The sequence below is a fragment of the Coffea arabica genome, chromosome 3c, assembly GCF_036785885.1.
Source record: "Coffea arabica cultivar ET-39 chromosome 3c, Coffea Arabica ET-39 HiFi, whole genome shotgun sequence".
Classification (NCBI taxonomy): Eukaryota; Viridiplantae; Streptophyta; class Magnoliopsida; order Gentianales; family Rubiaceae; genus Coffea; species Coffea arabica.
The window spans coordinates 40,372,430-40,391,114 of NC_092314.1; the positions used below are offsets into that span (position 1 = coordinate 40,372,430).

General features: G+C 32.3%; 2 long non-coding RNA genes across 3 annotated transcripts; one reads left to right on the top strand and one right to left on the bottom strand.

Moving 5' to 3' along the window:
• Positions 1-4,012: 4,012 nt before the first annotated feature.
• Positions 4,013-4,903, top strand: LOC140037727 (uncharacterized). Its single transcript, XR_011841725.1, has 2 exons — positions 4,013-4,080; positions 4,483-4,903. It is a non-coding gene; the product is annotated as an uncharacterized lncRNA (long non-coding RNA).
• A 4,946-nt stretch (positions 4,904-9,849) lies between these two features.
• On the bottom strand, positions 9,850-12,970 carry LOC140037728 (uncharacterized). Of its 2 annotated transcripts, none has more exons than XR_011841727.1 (2): positions 12,528-12,970; positions 9,850-10,290 (listed from the first exon to the last, which is right to left on the bottom strand). It is a non-coding gene; the product is annotated as an uncharacterized lncRNA (long non-coding RNA). The 2 variants fall into 2 exon arrangements; XR_011841726.1 differs by lacking the exon at positions 12,528-12,970 and adding an exon at positions 11,529-12,521.
• Positions 12,971-18,685: the final 5,715 nt, after the last annotated feature.

Below are 18,685 nucleotides of genomic sequence, written 5' to 3' on the forward strand. Positions count from 1 at the left end.
ACATGACAACTTGCAGTATTTATTGGCTGGTAGTGACTTATTTGTACCATTAATCATTCTTTAATTCACTTTTTAATTGTTCTTTCAAATAGATATAAATTTGTTAGGAAGTAGTCAATTTCAAATTGTTATCTTCTGTGTACTTGGTTGCTTGTAGGGCAGCCCATTAATTTTGTCGAAGAATTGTTGTCCTTTCTGTTATCTGTGCTGTCCTCGATGTTTTCAAAGTCGGACAGGTAAATGAATTAGGTGGATTTTTTTTTTTCCAAACAAATTGGGTGGATGTTCGGTTCTTTTTTTTTTTTTTTAAATCGGTTTAACCAGTCAGTTCATCGGCTCGATGATTTTTTAAAAAACTTTTTTAATAATAAAAAAATAGCTAATAATGAGGAAGTATGAAATAAAGGCAAAAACCCTGAATTCTGAAATATCTTTTACACAATGTCTAGCAATTTTCAATTCATCAACCAAAGAAATGAAAATGTTTTTCGTTTAGCAATATTAAAGATCAAAACAAATATAAATTTATCTACCGAATATCTCAAATTAATGGAAAAAGAAGATTCTGACTCTCCCAAGTCAAGAACAAATCAAATAAGGTTTGTAAAATCAACTCCAATATTGAAAATTAACAAAAAAGAAAGAAAAGTAGAACAACCATGTACTGAAGATATATGCGTCCTTTATAATTGATATTTATATTGGCCATTATCATCTTCTTCACTACCAAATGGCCTTCTATGGTAAAAAAAAAATTTTTGTAATGTACATCTTTACTAACTTTATCATCATTTTCACCGTCTAAATAATAAAATTAAAAAAATGATAAAAGGGAAAAAATGAGGAGTAGAAGAAGAAACTAGAAGGACGGCTGAGGTATGAATAAGGTAGGAAGAGCAATCCAAAGTAATCATATATATATATATATATATATATATATAATAAAGTCGTATTTTTATACTTATCCCTTCATATTTTCTCTTTCCTACGTGGCTTAACGAGACGACAAGTAGTTTCCTACGTGGCTTACTCCTTTTTTGTTTGGATATATATCAATTCTTATTTTCTATAAAAATTTTTGATATTATATGATTTTTATTTCTTACCCAAAAAAGGAACTGGAAAGTAATGCGATATAAATAAAAGAGACATAAATTTCCTCTATTAGATATATAGACGAATAAATGATAATATATTTTTTTATAGTGTCCTATTCTTTTTAAGGCTACACCAGAAATTATTGCCACCTACCCCCAATCATCGAGTGAAGCTATTACCACCAACGACCTTTTCATTCAGCCATCTTATCCCAAAATCTTATCCGGAACGTGTTTTTTGTGTTCATGCAAGTGAATGTCTACTGAGATAATCCACATCGGATATCGGAAGAAGAAAGAAATGAAATATAAGTTTCGGTCCAATGGATTATTAATAATTTTGAATTAACACATAGTTTCAATTTAAAAAGTTATTGGACCAATCTAGTAGATTTGGAGGTATCAAAACAAATCTCGTTTGATCTCTGTGTGGGATTCTCTAAAATCTGCGTACGACTAAGTGGATAGTTATGACTAGGGATGGCAATGGGGGCGGGTGCCCGCCCCGCGGGGGGCTCACGGGGCGGGGGGTGGGGCGGGGGCGGGGGGGAATTTTTTCCCCCCGCTTAGAAACGGGGCGGGGGGCGGGGGTATACTCCCCCGCCCCATCCCCCGCCCCGCCACCCGCAAAATATATATATATATATATAAATGACTATATATTATATGTAAGTTAATTAGTTATAAACTTATGATAATGATATTATTAGTTAGATGTATTATATAATGTATATTTGTTTATGTAATATAATTGATATTATCAATTATATGAATAATTATACATGTCTACTAATAGAATTTATTAATTAGTTATACTAAATTTACTAATACATTTATACTAAATTTCTAATTATACTTAATAGAATAACACTTTTTTCTCAAAAAAAGGCACAAACACAAGATGAATTAGTGATTGCATTTGTACTAAAAGTGAAAATTTGACTATTTCAGTTATATTTATTTCATCGTATTGGATTGTATTCAAATAACTTCTGTTTGATTGTTTTTATGAGTTTCAATTGTAAAATTATAATGAATAATAATTTGGTGATGTATTGCTATTTTAGTACTTGATTATTTATTAAAATTTAATTATAATAAAATTATATAATAAAATTTTATTAACCCCGCGGGGGAAGCGGGGCAAGGCGGGGCGGGGGCGGGGCGGGGCGGGGGGAGCGGGAGGCGGGGGACGGGGGGAACTAATAGGCAACGGGGCGGGGGGCGGGGGAGGGGTCCCCCGCCCCATTGCCATCCCTAGTTATGACCAAATTTTGCCAATGTTTTCAGAACCGGACCGGACTGGACTGGCCGGTTCGACCGGTTGGACTGCGAACCGGCCATGTCACCGGTCCGGTCTAATGCTAAAGCCGGAAGTTCATGGAGAACCGTTGAAACCCGGACGAACCGTGCGAACCGTTAAGAACCGCGAACCGGCGGTTTTTTAAATTCTTCAACAAAATATCAAGAATGGTGTAGCTAAGATTCGAACCTGGGTCTCCAAGTTTAAATATGACAATCTTACCGCTAGACTATACTTAAGTTTGTTGAGAATTCTACTTGACTAAAAAATATATTAAAACATCAAGTTCTTCTCTTATTTTTTTTTTCAATTTTTTCTTCTTAACCATTTTTAACCCAAATATCCACAACAAGATTTTCTCAAGTCTTCACCATTATTATCAGGTTATTATCTTTAGCAGATTGTAAACAAGTTGAAAATTTCAACTTTTCTTGTTTTCCAACATTTTAGTAAGTTTAATTTTTTTCTTTTCAAGGTTTTTTTTTCTATATTATTATCTTTAGTTGATTTTTTGCATTTTCTTCTTTTTCCCCTCAATTTTCATATGTTTCCCTCATTTTTGTTTTATTTTTATTCGATTAATTAAGGATGAAATTTTTGCAAAAGTAGTGCACATCCGTGTAGGAATTGGGTAGGAATTACAAATAATAACATTGGGTTGGTAAAAAATATGGTAGTTGGCACATAATCGAAGCTATTGATAATTGAATTTAAAATAATTAATGGTATAGGATCATTGAATTTAATATAACATGTTAATTAGTAATGTTTAGTAGCAATTAATTTTTTATGTGTTTAACTGTATATTTGTTTTTCAAAAATTTTTAGTTTTTTTTTTAGTTTGAGCAATTATATTTATATTTTTATAATAAAATTTTAACTTTTTCAGCTTAAGTTGATGAAATTGTGAAGGTGGTGTGGTTGCTTTTCATGCCACTGATAAAAGTTTGCTATTCAAATAGTTTGTCTTAACTTGAACTCTTTTATGGATTTTTTTAAGGGTTGTAAAAGAATTTCAATATTTAATTTATTTATTTTTTGTGTTTTTATTTGTGATAATTGGTGCACATTTGGATTGTATCTATTTATGTTTATAATGAATTTATGAAAACTTGTGGTGAATTATGATATTTTAATTATATTTATCATTCCATGTTTTGTGTATAACTTTTAGAAAATTTATTATTATCATAACTTAAATTAAGTTATGTTGGTAAAGTTCAAGTGTAGAATGAAACCTGCTTAGTACTTAACACTATAAAAAAAAAAAAAAAAAAGTGAACCTTTGATCCGGCCGGTCGGACCGGTCGGACCGCGAACCGGCCACCTCTCCGGTTCACTGATCGGTCCGAGTTTAAAAACATTGAATTTTGCAAGTACATAAAATTTCTAAGGGGAAGGATTGAATGAGATGTCCCACATTTAAAATCGGAAGAAGAACTAAATCAAATATAAGTTCGACCCCTTCAAATTACTAATAAATTTGGATTAATCATTTTGACCACATAATTTTAACTCAAAAAGTTAATGGGTCACACCAGTGGACCCAAGGGGTTACATCTACCGTTTCATTCAGCACTATATATATACGCAGGTGTGCAAATGTTTATGCACTCAGGATCTCACACCAAATGGCTTTTAATCATTTTTTCTTCCTTGTTCTTGTGCTCCTTGCATCTAGTTAGTCTCTCATACTTATTTTGTTTTATCATTTGCATATAGTCATAATTAACACAGTACTCTCTCTCTCTCTCTCTCTCTCTCTAAGTATATTTCATAAAGTATTCAAATTATTCGTATCATCTAATATGAAAGGAAGGGAATAGTATCATGAGAGAGTAAAAAAATTATTGCAAGGACATTTTTTTGGGGGGTGGGTGGCACGAAAAGTGCCTATTAGAGAAGTTCAGGGGGTAAAATGCAACTAAGGTGAAAGTTCATGGAGATTTAATGCATTTAACCCAATTGAATTGTTAGTTTGTCTTTACATTCAATTAGAGTATTAATTACTAGTAGAACTCAATTACCATCCATTACTAGCTAATTTCCTTCTAAGATTTTTTTAAAAAATTTCTTTTGCAGGCGTAGTGGTGCTGGGGCAAGATGAAGCTGGGAAAGCTACAGAAACCACCAATGCTGTCAAAACTGCATCCAGAAAAATGCTGCCAATTGGAGGACAGATTATAAAAATGCTTGGCGTTGGAGTTCATGATGGTCAGGAAGGGGAATGTTCACCCCTCGGGGAACCCTGCGCAGGCAATCCATGGGGCTGTTGTCCTGGCTGTATCTGCATCTGGCAGCTTACGGATAGGTGTGTTGGTAACTGCTGAACCAAGCTAAAGCTCCAAGCTAAAATGCTGCTAGCATCTAAGGGAACAATTAGCAAATTGTTCTAGCCGTTACATAAATAAATGGAAGCATGTTTCTAATGTAGTATGTTATCTCCAGCTGTTGAATAAAATATTGTAAATGGATTTTCAGTCGGAAATCCATTTCTTTTGTACGTGAACTTCCTTTTGATTATTTTCTGCAATTTCCATTCTTATATTTTCTTTTATCTATCAATTTTTAAAGTTTAGGCTTTGGGATAAAGATTTATTTTGTTCAATTATCTTTATGTTCTCTCTATTAAACTCTCTCGATTTTTATTTTTGCAACTTTTTCTTCTTTTTGTTGAATTTTATTTATTGTTGTGAGTAGAGGGTAAATTTATCATTTTATTTGTTCTATTTATTGGCTCTTGACAGTATTATTGACAAGGGAGGAACATGCCGTTGTTAGCTCCAAATAAATAATTAACCATGAGAACTTTTGTTTAATACAAAATAAACACAGAGTTTACCCTTCCAAATCCAGCCAAAATGTATTCCGAATCATTCATGTCTTAACATAATTTGTTTGATCAGAGAGCATAGTGCAACTGATCTACATAGGATAAAGATTTCCTTAGGATCTGTTTGGATGAGGGATTTGAGTGGATTTGGATTTGAAATCCACCCATCAATTGGAGGAATTTCAAAGCTCAAAATTGTACAGTGGAGAGAATGACATAAAATATGCATTCCTAATTTATCTCAAGGAGGAAGCATTTTTAGCCAAAAGACTCATTGGCTTGGTTTAAATGGTCCTAATGTTCCAAGTTATATGAGCATATAATTAAATTTAGGGTAAAAATATACTTTACCCCTTGTGGTTTGGCACTTTTTCGCATAACCCCTTGAGGTATTTTGTCTAATAAAATGGATTAAATGCAAAAAAAAAAACCCTACAAACTATATATCTAGTTATAGTTTACTCCTAAAGTGTTTCTATAGGCACTCCCCCCAAGCGAATATGTTTGGGCAAATCGATCCCCTCTATCTTAATCATTCTTGTTTTTCTTTGAAAAATTACAATGTCTTTTGATACATATTTTTTATGCTAACAAATTCATTCCAATCCATTTTGAGATAGAATACTCACGCATCGGAGAATTGGACCACTAAAGAAAAGGTTAGTCTTGGGATCCTCGATCATTTGTTGACAATTAAAGAAAAATTGATCTTAGTTGGACAGGGGTCTAAAAAATCCTGTCAAAATTATTTGTGTTAAGCAGTGATTAGAGAAAAAGATTCCGTCAATAATTGAGCCATAAATCAAGAAGGCCAAGAAATTCAAGTAGGGGAGGAAAAAATTATTTGTGAAGGTACGTACATTATTTTTTGAGTTGCCATGATAAACAAGGAATTTAGTAATGGTAAAAGGCTTAAATTTTGTACACTCTTAGTACTGATGAAAAGAAGATCTGAATGAGTAGCAAAAATGGAATACTATCTCAAAAGGTGTGATTTGGATAATATTTTTGAAATAAATTTTAGTAATAGTTTGTCAAAAGAGGTTAAGAAAAAGAAGGTAAAGTTGTTTTTTCAAAATTATAAAGAAATCTATAGTTGGAGAAATTTATAAAATACTCTTTTTTAGTTCTCAATCAACTCAATTTTTTTGGTCCAATATTTTCTATATTTTGATAAATTTTTTGTATGAATCTAGTCACAAGTTAAAAATTGATTTGGAATGGCAAGTCAATTTGAAAGGGACTGCGTTTGTTGACCTTTGGAGCAAAATTACTTTGGCAGGAAGACTTTTACTCCTCGCGAAGCATGTGAAGATCGATAAGCATGATAATTTCTCCTCGCGAGTAGAAAAGACTCGTGAAGTCATTATTGCGATGGGACGAAAAACACGAGGCACTGGGGCTTTGATGTTTTATTCTCTACTTGTCCATTTACTTTTTGGTTTATCTGCCTAGCATGGTACCAAAGGTTGTTAAAATTGCGATCTGGATCTTACGATTATTAAAATTTAAGAGTTTTTTGTGGGATTTTACGATCCTACTATCCGATTCTGTGAAATTAAAATCGATTCGACGTGGGATCCCGATTTTACAAACCTTGATGGTACCACGTACAATATGAAAACTACAGTTGAAAACGAAAATTGCATTTTTTCGAAGGACACCTTCGTGAAACATATGGCCTTCCTATTTCGTTTATCGCTGCTTTATACAGTTTCTTATTTTTTTTTCAAAAAAAAAGTAAAACCAGAATACTTTTTATATTATGTTCTTGAAGTCGAGTTTTGAGGAAAATGCAGTTTTAGTCCTTAATGTTTAATATCTGTACAGTTTTAGTCTTTAAAATTTTAGCAAAAGTAAATTTGGCCGTTAGTGTTTAGTATATGTATAGTCTTAGTCCTTAAAGTTTTGATAAGAACAAATCTGGTACCCAGTGTATCCAATTTAAAGCAGATTTAAAACATTTGAAGAATTTTTCTCAAATACTAACAAAATGTAGTCATGTCTAATCATGTGTCCATTAAATTAAATTTCAAAATAAAGAATCAAAATAGTGGCTAACTTTAAATAACAATAATAAGTACTAATTGCTTATGTCCAAATTAATTAACTAAGGTTTCGAAGCATTCAATTCATCGATCTAGAATCCATTTTCATATTCGAATCCTATTACCTTTAATCAACAAATCATAATACTTAGTTTTTCATATATATTCTTTAATAATTAGTTACTAACGTTCTATCATGTAAGTTATTCTTATTGTTCAAGATTACTAGTTATTTTGCTTCTTTTTTAAGAAATTTAATTCAGCAAACATGTGATTGTCATGATTAATTCCGTCAATATTTGAAAAAAAATCCATCAATTGTCCTAAATAATGCTTCCAATTTGTAATATTGGGGACCAGATTTACTATTGCTAAAATTTTACGGACTAAAACTACACATATACTAAACATTGAGAATCAAATTTGTTTTTAACAAAATTTTAAAAACTAAAACTGCAAAGTAGCTAAACATCAGGGACCAAAACTATATTTTTTCCAACTCGTAATACTTTACTACTACTTTTTGATAATGGCTTAATCGGGGTTCAAAATGGAGTACTCACGTATAGGGCTGCAAACGAGTCGAGTCGAGTCGAGCTTTGAGCTAATCGAGCCGGGTCTCGACTAAATTTTACCAAGCTCGAGCTCGACTCGAATCAAGTCGAGCCGAGCTCGAGCTCGAAAAAAATAAAAAAATAAATAAAATAATCTTTTTTTCTTAATAAATAATAAAATATTAAGGATATATACGTAATTTTACTATGAAAATAAAAAAATTAAAAAATATATATATAATATACGTAATTTTATTATTAAATAAAAAAAAAAATATATATATATATATACTCAGGCTCGCGAGCCGGCTCGCAAGCTAACGAGCTTAATATTCTAAGCTCGACTCGAGCCGCTCGCGAGCGGCTCGATTCGTTTGCAGCCCTACTCACGTATGTCTCTGATCTAAAGTTATACATCTCCCAAAAACATTTCATTTTTATTTTTTAAATAAATTTTATTTTATTAACTAATTAAAATTAAAGATACAAGACTCTTGAGAGAGGGGGGGGGGACCTAACCTCAAGAGCTCTTGAAAAGTACTCAAAAATATCACTTAAACATTCTGGGACTAAAAACTTTTGTGGGTGACTCACAATAAGATCAGCAGTTTTTCTTCTTATTCTCTTTGTTTAATTTATGATAAGAAAATATCGTTTCATGTTAAAAACTGTTATACCTCAAAAAAAGCTCATACACACACACACACACACACACACTAGGGGGGAATGCCCGCACGATGTTTTGTACCTGTGGGGAATGAGGTTTTTTTGTTGAACAAATAATAGTACATTATGAGAAGAAATAAAACTTAGTATGAAAAAATAAACGATATAATCAATCAATTCACACAGCATTATAATAACTCTGTGTCAAATTGAAAGTCGTTGATAATGCAGAAAGGCAGAGCAACACAGAAAGCTAACCTTATTCTAGAATCCCCACCGAGAGCTCTTACTTGCTGTTACTCCAAACCTATAAGATTATAACCAACCCAGACCAATTGGAGTTAAGCAACGCGATAAGAGTCGCTAGTTGTAGGTACTAAGAACACATCGATAAAATTAAGGAAGGAACTGAAAAATTGGGGTGGGAATGAAATCTAACCTCACTCTGAACCACCAGGAGTAACTGAGATTGAAGAGTATTCTGAGTTGATTAGTTTGAAGTCAGGTAGAATTATCCCAATCCTAGAATGCGAACAGGGAGAAACTGATAATCAATCGTTTATGCATTAACATACCATCGGTTTGGCAATTGAATTGGATGTAATTAATGACAAAATAATAGGTAATTTCAGAGTTGAGCTCGGATGGAAGAGAAAACGATGAAGCAAATCGTTATAGACAAAGGTAAAAAGAGAAAACTTAACTCCTGAATCTGAGAGGGGATAAACCGACCAACGTTTGTGGCTCATAAATGCAGATTATAAATAATAGAGAAATGGGTTCCTACCATTGATAGAGAAATCGTTGGATCATTTCCTAAATCCAATTGCCATTCAAACGTTTCAGACAAAGTAACATCTCAAACGGTTATCTACGGTGAAAAGGGGAATTATTGGTAGCTAAGGGATATTCCGATAATTATACCAACACACAAGCATATATGGGTTGTACAAAATGCAAAAACGGTTGCACACTAATTACACATTCTATCAATACCTAGATGGCTCATTAATGATAACTTTAAATGTATTAAAATGGGGTCATTTCAGTAAACATACCCAAATATATGCTTCCTTAAGTTGTACCTAAACCTTTTAAACTAATACACAACATTTCACATTCCCAAAAAACCCCCACCTATGCGATTGAAATTCAACCTATTCTTTAACCAAAACTCAATCTTATATAGTATAAGCATATATGTGTGTGTGTGTGTGTTTGCGCACGCGCGGGGAGACGCTGGTAGAATGGGTCCAAATGTTAGGGCAGCTACTGCTTTGTTGCGTGCTTGTTGATAGTGAAATTACTTAAGAATTTTAGAAAATAATACAGAAAAGAAAAAGACAACTTTGTCTTAAAGTTACTTTAAGAATGAAACAACCTGTTGCTGACAATGAAAAAATCTAGAGGAGAAATGTTGTATCCACAATAAGAGATTTACACAATACAAAAAATAGATCATGACGACATCAGGTTTTACAAGCAGCTTCAACAGCAGGAGGACTTTGCTGGACAAGAAATCCAGCAATTGCAGTGGATCTGTGTTCAGCAGGTGCCATTACACCGTAAACTATATCTCCCACACACACAACCAGAACAACAAATGTTCTCAAAACAGCGTTAATGGGTATGGGCACATGAATTTTCTCCATGGCCATCCTTAATCCCAAATATTTCAATAAGCATTTCGTCCTGAAGGAGTTTTCTAGAGGGCTTGGTGTACTTTTTAATTGACTCCTCAGCTTCAACTTCAGACAGGAAATCTGCAAGTAAAAATAACATTTTGCACCTGAAATTAAGTTCTTCATAGCAGTGTCTTTGAAATCTAAAACATCGTATATAAGCATGTTTACTACACAAAAAAAAATATTTAATATCCTAGAATCATTTTTTTTAGGCAAATGTTTGGTCTTTATCGATATGCAGGAAAGCTTTACAAAGGAGAGTCAGAAGTCTCCATATACATGTACGTCACAAGTGTAACTACACTGTATAATTCATTAATCATGTAAAGAAAATGAAAACCATGACTAGTACTACTACTACATGCTAAAGAGTCTAATCCTACAAACAAGATTGGGGCAAACCCCATTCCAAAACTAGTTGCCAATTTTCTTTGGTGCGAGGAGCTCTTGGCCATGAAATAACAGTCATTGTTGATATCAGCAACTATTTTGTCAGCTGGTGTAGTGGTATTCTGAAGTGTTCTCTTATTTCTTTCTTTCCATGTAAAGCGTAATTATAAAACTATATGATATTAAAATGTCGTGCATGTTATACTTATGTATTTTGATCATTTCAATTATTTTAATTTTTAAACAAGAATAATTTCGATATTTTCATGGGTCTGTTTGACACTTTAGTTCCAACTATAAGGGAGTTATATATATAACTTTTGAGACTATAGGTAGGTTATATGAAAAATCGTTAAACCACAGGAGAGTAAAATGTATTTTACCCTTCTTTTTATTACTGTAATGGATTTCCATTTTTTCTTCAATTTTTTTTCTTGCTTCGTAATGGGATAGGCTGATCCCTGGAGCCAAACCATCACCAAGCACCAGCCAGCAACCACAGCCTATGACATTAGAACCCATACTAGTCCCCAAAACATCACAAAATTATCTCAAATACTACAAATCGTCTCCATCAAAATGAGCAAATGTCAATTGAAATTCAACAAACTAAGTTTTGTTCAAGTTTGTATAAATCGGAAAACCCACCGCCAATTGCTACTCAAAAATTCCAATTCACCATGAATACCCAGCATCCCACCAGAACGACAGAAAATCAACCAAAAATCCAGAAACCCTCAACCATCTCATATAGAATCCAGTCAATAACCAGCGAAATCAGAAGGAAAAAGAAAAACAAGAAGGAGAACAAGAAAACTCAACCATCTCTAGCTTGGCTCCAATATAATTAACCTATGTTGGAGTAGAGCCTACAAGTGCAGGGCGGTGAGGATGGGTCTGAGAAAACTGTCGAGAGAGAGAGAGAGAGTTGTGCAGAGAAAGTTACGAATACCTTTTCTTTGATTTTGTGGCTTGGTGAATAATCAAGACTACAAAAGTGTCCAATTTTCTCTGGAGTGGTAATTGAAGACTTTTTGGTCTTCCATTACCGTAGAGTCGCTACCATTAAAATCACTGCTTGCTAGATCAGGCAAAGTAGGGGTTTTGGCGCGGTGCATTTGGAGTCCAGAATACTACTGGACCTGCTATAGGGATTATTTGCTAAAGCTGGTGTGGTGTCCCTTCCTATCCTTCTAAATTAGCATAAAATAAAATAAAATAAACATCAACTAGTATACTCTGTCCGTGTATATAAAATTTACTCTTTTAGTATTTCCTCTAATACAATCTTAATGTCTTACTTTAATTTTTCTTTTCTTTTTTTCGTTTTTTAAGTCTCAAAATTTCAGTGTACAAAAACCAAAGCTACAAGGATTAATAGCTAAATCTGGTGTGGTGTCCCCTTCAAGCTTTCTAAATTAGCAAATCATAAAACACAAAAAATGCCTTCGAAGACCAAAACTACTGAAGAACCCTTCGAATTCACAAAAGCTTAACAAAAGCCCCCATCGTTAGTCAACAAACGTTGACTGCTTGATATTAAACGAAAAAGTCAGTGAATGTCCTAAACTTCTCACAAGCTTATTCCCATTTAAGTCTTTGACTCTTCTCTTCCTTAGCGATTGAAACCAACAGAGTTGCAAAATTGTTAGTTGCACAATAGTTCGTTGTTCGTGTAGAGTGGAATTAAATGGGCACACACTCACTGGTTGCTTATCAAAAATACTCCTTGCTCTTCTTCTTCTTCTTCTTTTCCTTCCTCTTCTTCTATTAAAACACTATTTCTTCACAAATTGTCAGCCTTAGATTCAATCAAAAGTAGGAAAAAGAAAGAAAAATAAAAAAAACGAATTGCAATACCTATCAAAATATAGATCTTGCAATTTAACTACCAAAACCAAATCTTGAGTCCAAATGATTGTCCTCTCGACATGAGATTTGAATGACGAACCTTGTTTATGAGGAGGTGGAGAAGAGATTCTGTGCATTGCTCATGGCTAAGATGGGATATGGTTTTGCATGTGATTTTTGTGGCTTTCCCGGTATCAAATTTTGCTGACTTCTTGTTTCTGTCTTGCCAGCTTTGCTTCTCTTGAATGTGTACAAAGAATTGGGTTGCCACGATTTGGTTTCGTACACGGCAATTATATGTCTATTTTTTGTGGATTTTTAGGGGAGAGGATAGAGAACGTAGGTTATGGTGTTAAAAGATGAATGAATTTGCAATAGTTTGGAATTGGAGTGTGTTAGAGATGAGTGATAACTTGAAGATGAGAACAGGAGGAATTAAGGTTTTGAGGAGTACGATGCACCTATGGACAACAGGAAATCTTTTTCTTTGTTAATTTTTTTTATTCTTTCCTGTATCTAATAACGAGTTTACTTGTTTTTGTTTTTCATGCAATGAGTTTCAAGTCAGACTAATTTTTCTTTGTATGTTAAGTTTTTGATTAATTTTTCTTTTGTATATGAACTTCCTTTTTATTATTTTCTACAATTTCCATAGTTATATTTTCATTTATCTATCAAAAGTTTAGGTATTGGGATAAAGATTTATTTTGTTCAATTATCTTTATGTTTTCTCCATTAAACTCTCTCAATTTTTATTTTTGCAACTTTTCTTTTTTTTTTTTGTGAATTTTATTTATTGTTGTGAGTAGAGGGTAAATTTGTCATTTTATTTGTTCTATTTGTTGGCTCTTGACAGTATTATTGACAAGGGAGGCAAATGTAATTTAGTAATACCTCAAGATTTGGTTCATTGATTGGTCAAACCTTAACGGAGACAAATGTAATTAACCCTAAAATTAACCCACAAGGCCCTTTAGCCCATTTTAATAACTTAATTTATATTTGACAAGACTATTTTACTTCGATCAAAAGAAACTTTGAAGAGTCCAGTGATGCACATGCCATTGTTAGCTCTAAATAAATAAGGGATAATTTTAGAAACCTCCCTTGAGATTTTTAATAATTTCACTCGGCTCCCTTGAAATTTACATAATTATAGAAACCTCCCTTGATATAATAAAAAGACAACAATGCCCTTCATTAATTGTCAACTCATTGAAAAACTCTATCAAATATTAAAGCTCTCTCATCTATTATCAACCAATAGTTCAAACTATAGCTTTTTCCATTTAACTACCTATCCTCTTTCTCCTACATCCATTTTCCTTTTAAACTCATTTATTTATTATTATCAACCAAATGTGTACTGTCACTACTAATAAAATTATCATATACACCAAACCAAATATGTACATATCTTGGTATATATTTATAACTGCATTATTATAACTACATTGGTATATATTTATATCTTGCCATAAAAAAAAGTGTCCTTGGTATATATTTATAACTGCATTTTGTTTCTATTGTTGATTTACAATTATTGATATTATTCCTATATAGAGAATTTGATTGATTTTGAACTCTGTGCCAATGGAATATATTGGATATTGATATTAGTAGTAATGGTTTAGATTATTTTGTATTAAAAAAGTGGCAGCCATGGAATTAAAATTTAGGGATATTAATGAATATTGTTGTGTATTAAGCAAACTATTATATTGATATGAGATTGTAGGAAAACTTTTGAGTATCTGATGTAGTGTTTATAGTTGGTACAATGGTTAGCATAAAAAATTTTTAGATAAAAGAGGAACATTAGAACAAAGATAAATGTTTATTTAATGGTGATTTAGATGTTGATGGGTAGGTATTAGTCATAGCAAGTAAGATAAAAGAAACAGAGATTGTGAACCATTTTTTTCCTTTACATTTTTGTTGTGAATTATAACTTAAGGGCATTATAGGAATTTTCAGAAAAAGTATAGCCTTTTGTGCCTAAAATGTTACTTAAATAGTGAAAATAGGTGAGGTAGGTGCAATTTTTAGAACTTGAGGGGAGCTTTCTACAATTGTAAAAAACTTAGGGGAGGTATGTGAAATTAACCCAATAAATAATTAAACCATGAGAACTTTTGTTTAATACAAAATAACACAATGTTTACCCTTACAAATCCAGCCAAAATGTATTCCGAATCATTCAAGTCTTAACATAATTTGTTTGACCAGATAGCAAAGTGCAACAGATCTACATGGCACGAAGTGCCTTTTTTTTTTTTTTTTTTTTGGAGAGACTGGTTTTTGGTCCTATTGCCGTGTAAATGAAAAGTTTTTTTTTTCAATAATTTTTTGTGTGAAATAGCAGCAATTTCAGGCACTAGAGATATGTGAATACATAGGAAGTTAGAGCTCCACAAAAAATATATAAGTAAAAGAATAAAAAACAAAAAGATTTGTACTTCAATTCTTCAAGTGAGACTCTAAGTCTAATTAAGAAAAAAAGCGTAAAGGAAGAGCTCAAGAGTCAAATTAAAACTTTACAATTACTTGATTGATGACCCTATTGATTAATTCCAATGTTCAAGAAACTAAAAGGAGGCATGGAACTCAAGAGCATTAAGAAATAAGGATCGAGGGCATGGTACTTCGTTCGCAATTGTATGACCATATTTGTACAATCATTTGGCCTGCAAAAATGCCATAACAAAACGATGGGTGAAGTAGGAAAGATTTTCTTAGGATCTGTTTGGATGAGGGATTTGGATTTGAAATCCACCCATCAATTGGAGGAATTTCAAAGCTCAAAATTATATAGTGGAGAGAATGACATAAAATATGCATCCGTAATTTATCTCAAGGAGGAAGCATGTTTAGCCAAAAGACTCATTGGCTTGGTTTAAATTGACAATACCGTAGAATAAATAGTCCTAATGTTTCAGGTTATATGACCATATAATTCAATTTAGGGTAAAATACACTTTACTTCTGTGATTTAGCACTTTTCCACATAAACCCCTTGAGGTATTTTGTCTAATAAAATGGATTAAATGCACAAAAAAACCCCACAAACTATATATCTAATTATAGTTTACTCCTAAAGTGTTTCTATAGGCACTCCCTAAGGGGTTACATCTACCGTTTCATTCAGCACCATATATATACGCATGTGTGCAAAAGTTTATGCACTCAGGATCTCACATCAAACGGCTTTTAATTATTCTTTCTTCGTTGTTCTTGTGCTCCTTGCATCTAGTTAGTCTCTCGTACTTATTTTGTTTTATCATTTGCATACAGTCATAATTAACACAATAGTCTCTCTCTCTTTGTCTCTCTAAGCATATTTCATATAGTATTCAAATTATTCGTATCATCTAATATGAAAGGAAGGAAATGGTATCATGAGAGAGTAAAAAAATTATTGCAAGGACATTTTTTTGGGGGGATGGGTGGCACAAAAAGTGCCTATTAGAGAAGTTTAGGGGGTCAAGTGCAACTAAGGTGAAAGTTCACGGAGATTTAATGCATTTAACCTAATTGAATTGTTAGTTTGTCTTTAAATTCAATTAGAGTATTAATTACTAGTACAACTCAATTACCATCCATTACTAGCTAATTTCCTTCTAAGATTTTTTTTTAATTTCTTTTGCAGGTGTGGTGCTGGGGCAAGATGAAGCTGGGGAAGCTACAGAAACCACCAATGCTGTCAAAACTGCATCCAGAAAAATGCTGCCAATTGGAGGACAGATTATAAAAATGCTTGGCGTTGGAGTTCATGATGGTCAGGAAGGGAAATGTTCACCCGCGACAGTTTTTTCACCGTCAACCCCATCAACCCAACATATCCAATGGTTGTCATTGGATAAAAAAGGCCAACGGCCATGCACTAATTTTTTTTTAAACTAAACTAATCAAAGTTAAGTATTTAGTCAAAAACAATTTGTAGTCAATGCAGTACTACAATTATTTGTTTGCCGACAATAGCTATTCTGCCCCATCTTTACGGACAACCTTAACATTTCTCTCTTCTCTATATATTCACTTGAGAAAACACACTTCCTTCGCTTTCTTTCTTTTTCTGGTGTGGTCCTCATCTTCTTCTTCATCGTTTTCACAAATTTTTCTTAGCTTTCCCTTTCTGGTGGTCCTCATCTTATATTTCTCCTAAATTTTCGAGAATAACTGATCGATTAAGACGATGATTCAGGAAAGCAACGTTACAATTTGAGGGGTGGATCGGAAAGAAATTTTGTAAAGAAACGACATATCACTGACCAGGTTAGTTTATTTAATAATTTTGTTAATAATATTTGTATTATATTTGCAGTTATGTTAAGTTCTAAATATTATGATACTTTACATTTATTTAATTTTGGAATGAGATATTTATTTATAGTTTGCAGTAGTCTTTTATTTATGGTTTGCAGTAGTCTTTTATTTATGATTTATTTATGGTTTGCCTACAAGTCTTTTAGGTGAATTAATAATGAATATTAATAGTAAGATATATTATTAAATGATTATTTATGGATATTAAAGGTCAGATGAATAAACGGTGATAGTTTTTAACATTTAATAATCGTTGGCAGGTGAATTAATATTTACATTTAAGATTATTTAACAGTCAAATGATAAGGTTAGCCTTTATGGTTACTAAAGAAGTTTTTTAAAGATTATTTATTGACGGATTTTAGAATTAATTTTATCGATGCAGTAGTCGTTTAGGCGAATGATGAATAAAAGGTAAATAATGGTAGATGTTAAATAGTAAATAGTTAATAGTAAGTGATAAAAGATAAATGATAAATGTTAAATAGTAAATAGTAAATAATAAATAATAAATTGTAAATAATAAGTGGTAAGTAGTAAATAGTAAATGATAAATAGTAAATAGTAAAAAGTAACTGATAATGTAAATGGTAAATGGTAAATAGTAAAGGGTAAATAGTAAATAGTAAACGGTAAATAATAAATGGTAAATGATAAATAGTTAATAGTTAATAATAAATAGTAAGTAATAAATAATAAATAATAAATAATAAATAATAAATACTGAGTGTTTAAAATTATATAGTAAAAATAACAATAATACAATATGAGATAGTGAGATATTAATTGATACATTAATAATACCAGTACTAGTAATCTATAGTTTAGTAATATTAATATGAATAATAAACAATAAGTAATACTAATAGTTTTAAAAATATAAGTTACAGTACTACAAGCATGGTCTAATAATACTTATGATTAATTAAAGAAAATCATTACTCTAATAATGTGAATAATACTATTTGTTTGATAAATTTATTTTTATTTATTTATTTGATATTGATGATTATTTTATTAGTGGTGCTATTACCAATGAAAACGTTTATTGCATTAATATTTGTAATTATGATAAGTTGTTAAAAGAAATAAGTTGACATAAAAATATTCGTAAGATTAAGGAAAAAATGTCGATGGATCTTGCATTGGTGTTTCAATTTTATTGAGGAGGCAGAATAAACGAGACCGGAGGATCATTCGCATATGAACCTCCATGGTGTAAAAAAGCTGTTTTAGTGAAACATCGAATAAGTTATGATGAATTGGTGGATAGAGTGTACACCTACATGCAATTAGATCAGAATATTTGCAAGTTGAATCTATGGTTTAGAAATGCTGTTGGCCAAAACATATTTGCTGGAGTACAATTGGAATGCGAGGATGACATTGATACACTATATCATATGAAGTCGATGTCACCACACACGGCATGTGAGATATATATAGAAGTAGAGCCACGAACCTATCATATTCAAAGTGACCATGAGGGTGGACAAACATCATTACTCGAGAATGATTTTGAAAAGGAGTCAAACAGTATGTTTTGTACTGAGGTAACTCAAAGTGCAAGGATGATAAATCGTTCTTTTGATGAGTTGCCTCAAACGGAAATTTTCAATCCGACAATTCTATCGACCATACCAGATAGTGAAGGAGTTAATGTTGATCAAGACACGGAACCAGAACCAGACGGTGATGATTCGGACGATGATGAGCAGGATCAAATAGATGAAGAATCTGACAATCCACCGGTTCAATCGGCTGTCGGTCCATCGACCTCATATCATATACCAGCCCAACTAAATGATCTTGAAGGTGTGCAAGCCTCACTGAATTTTGATCCATTTAAGAAAGGAGTTTCGGCGGAGTACAATGTGTGGGATGAGCGGACAAAGGAGCTTAGATTGGGAATGGTTTTTGAAACAAAGAACG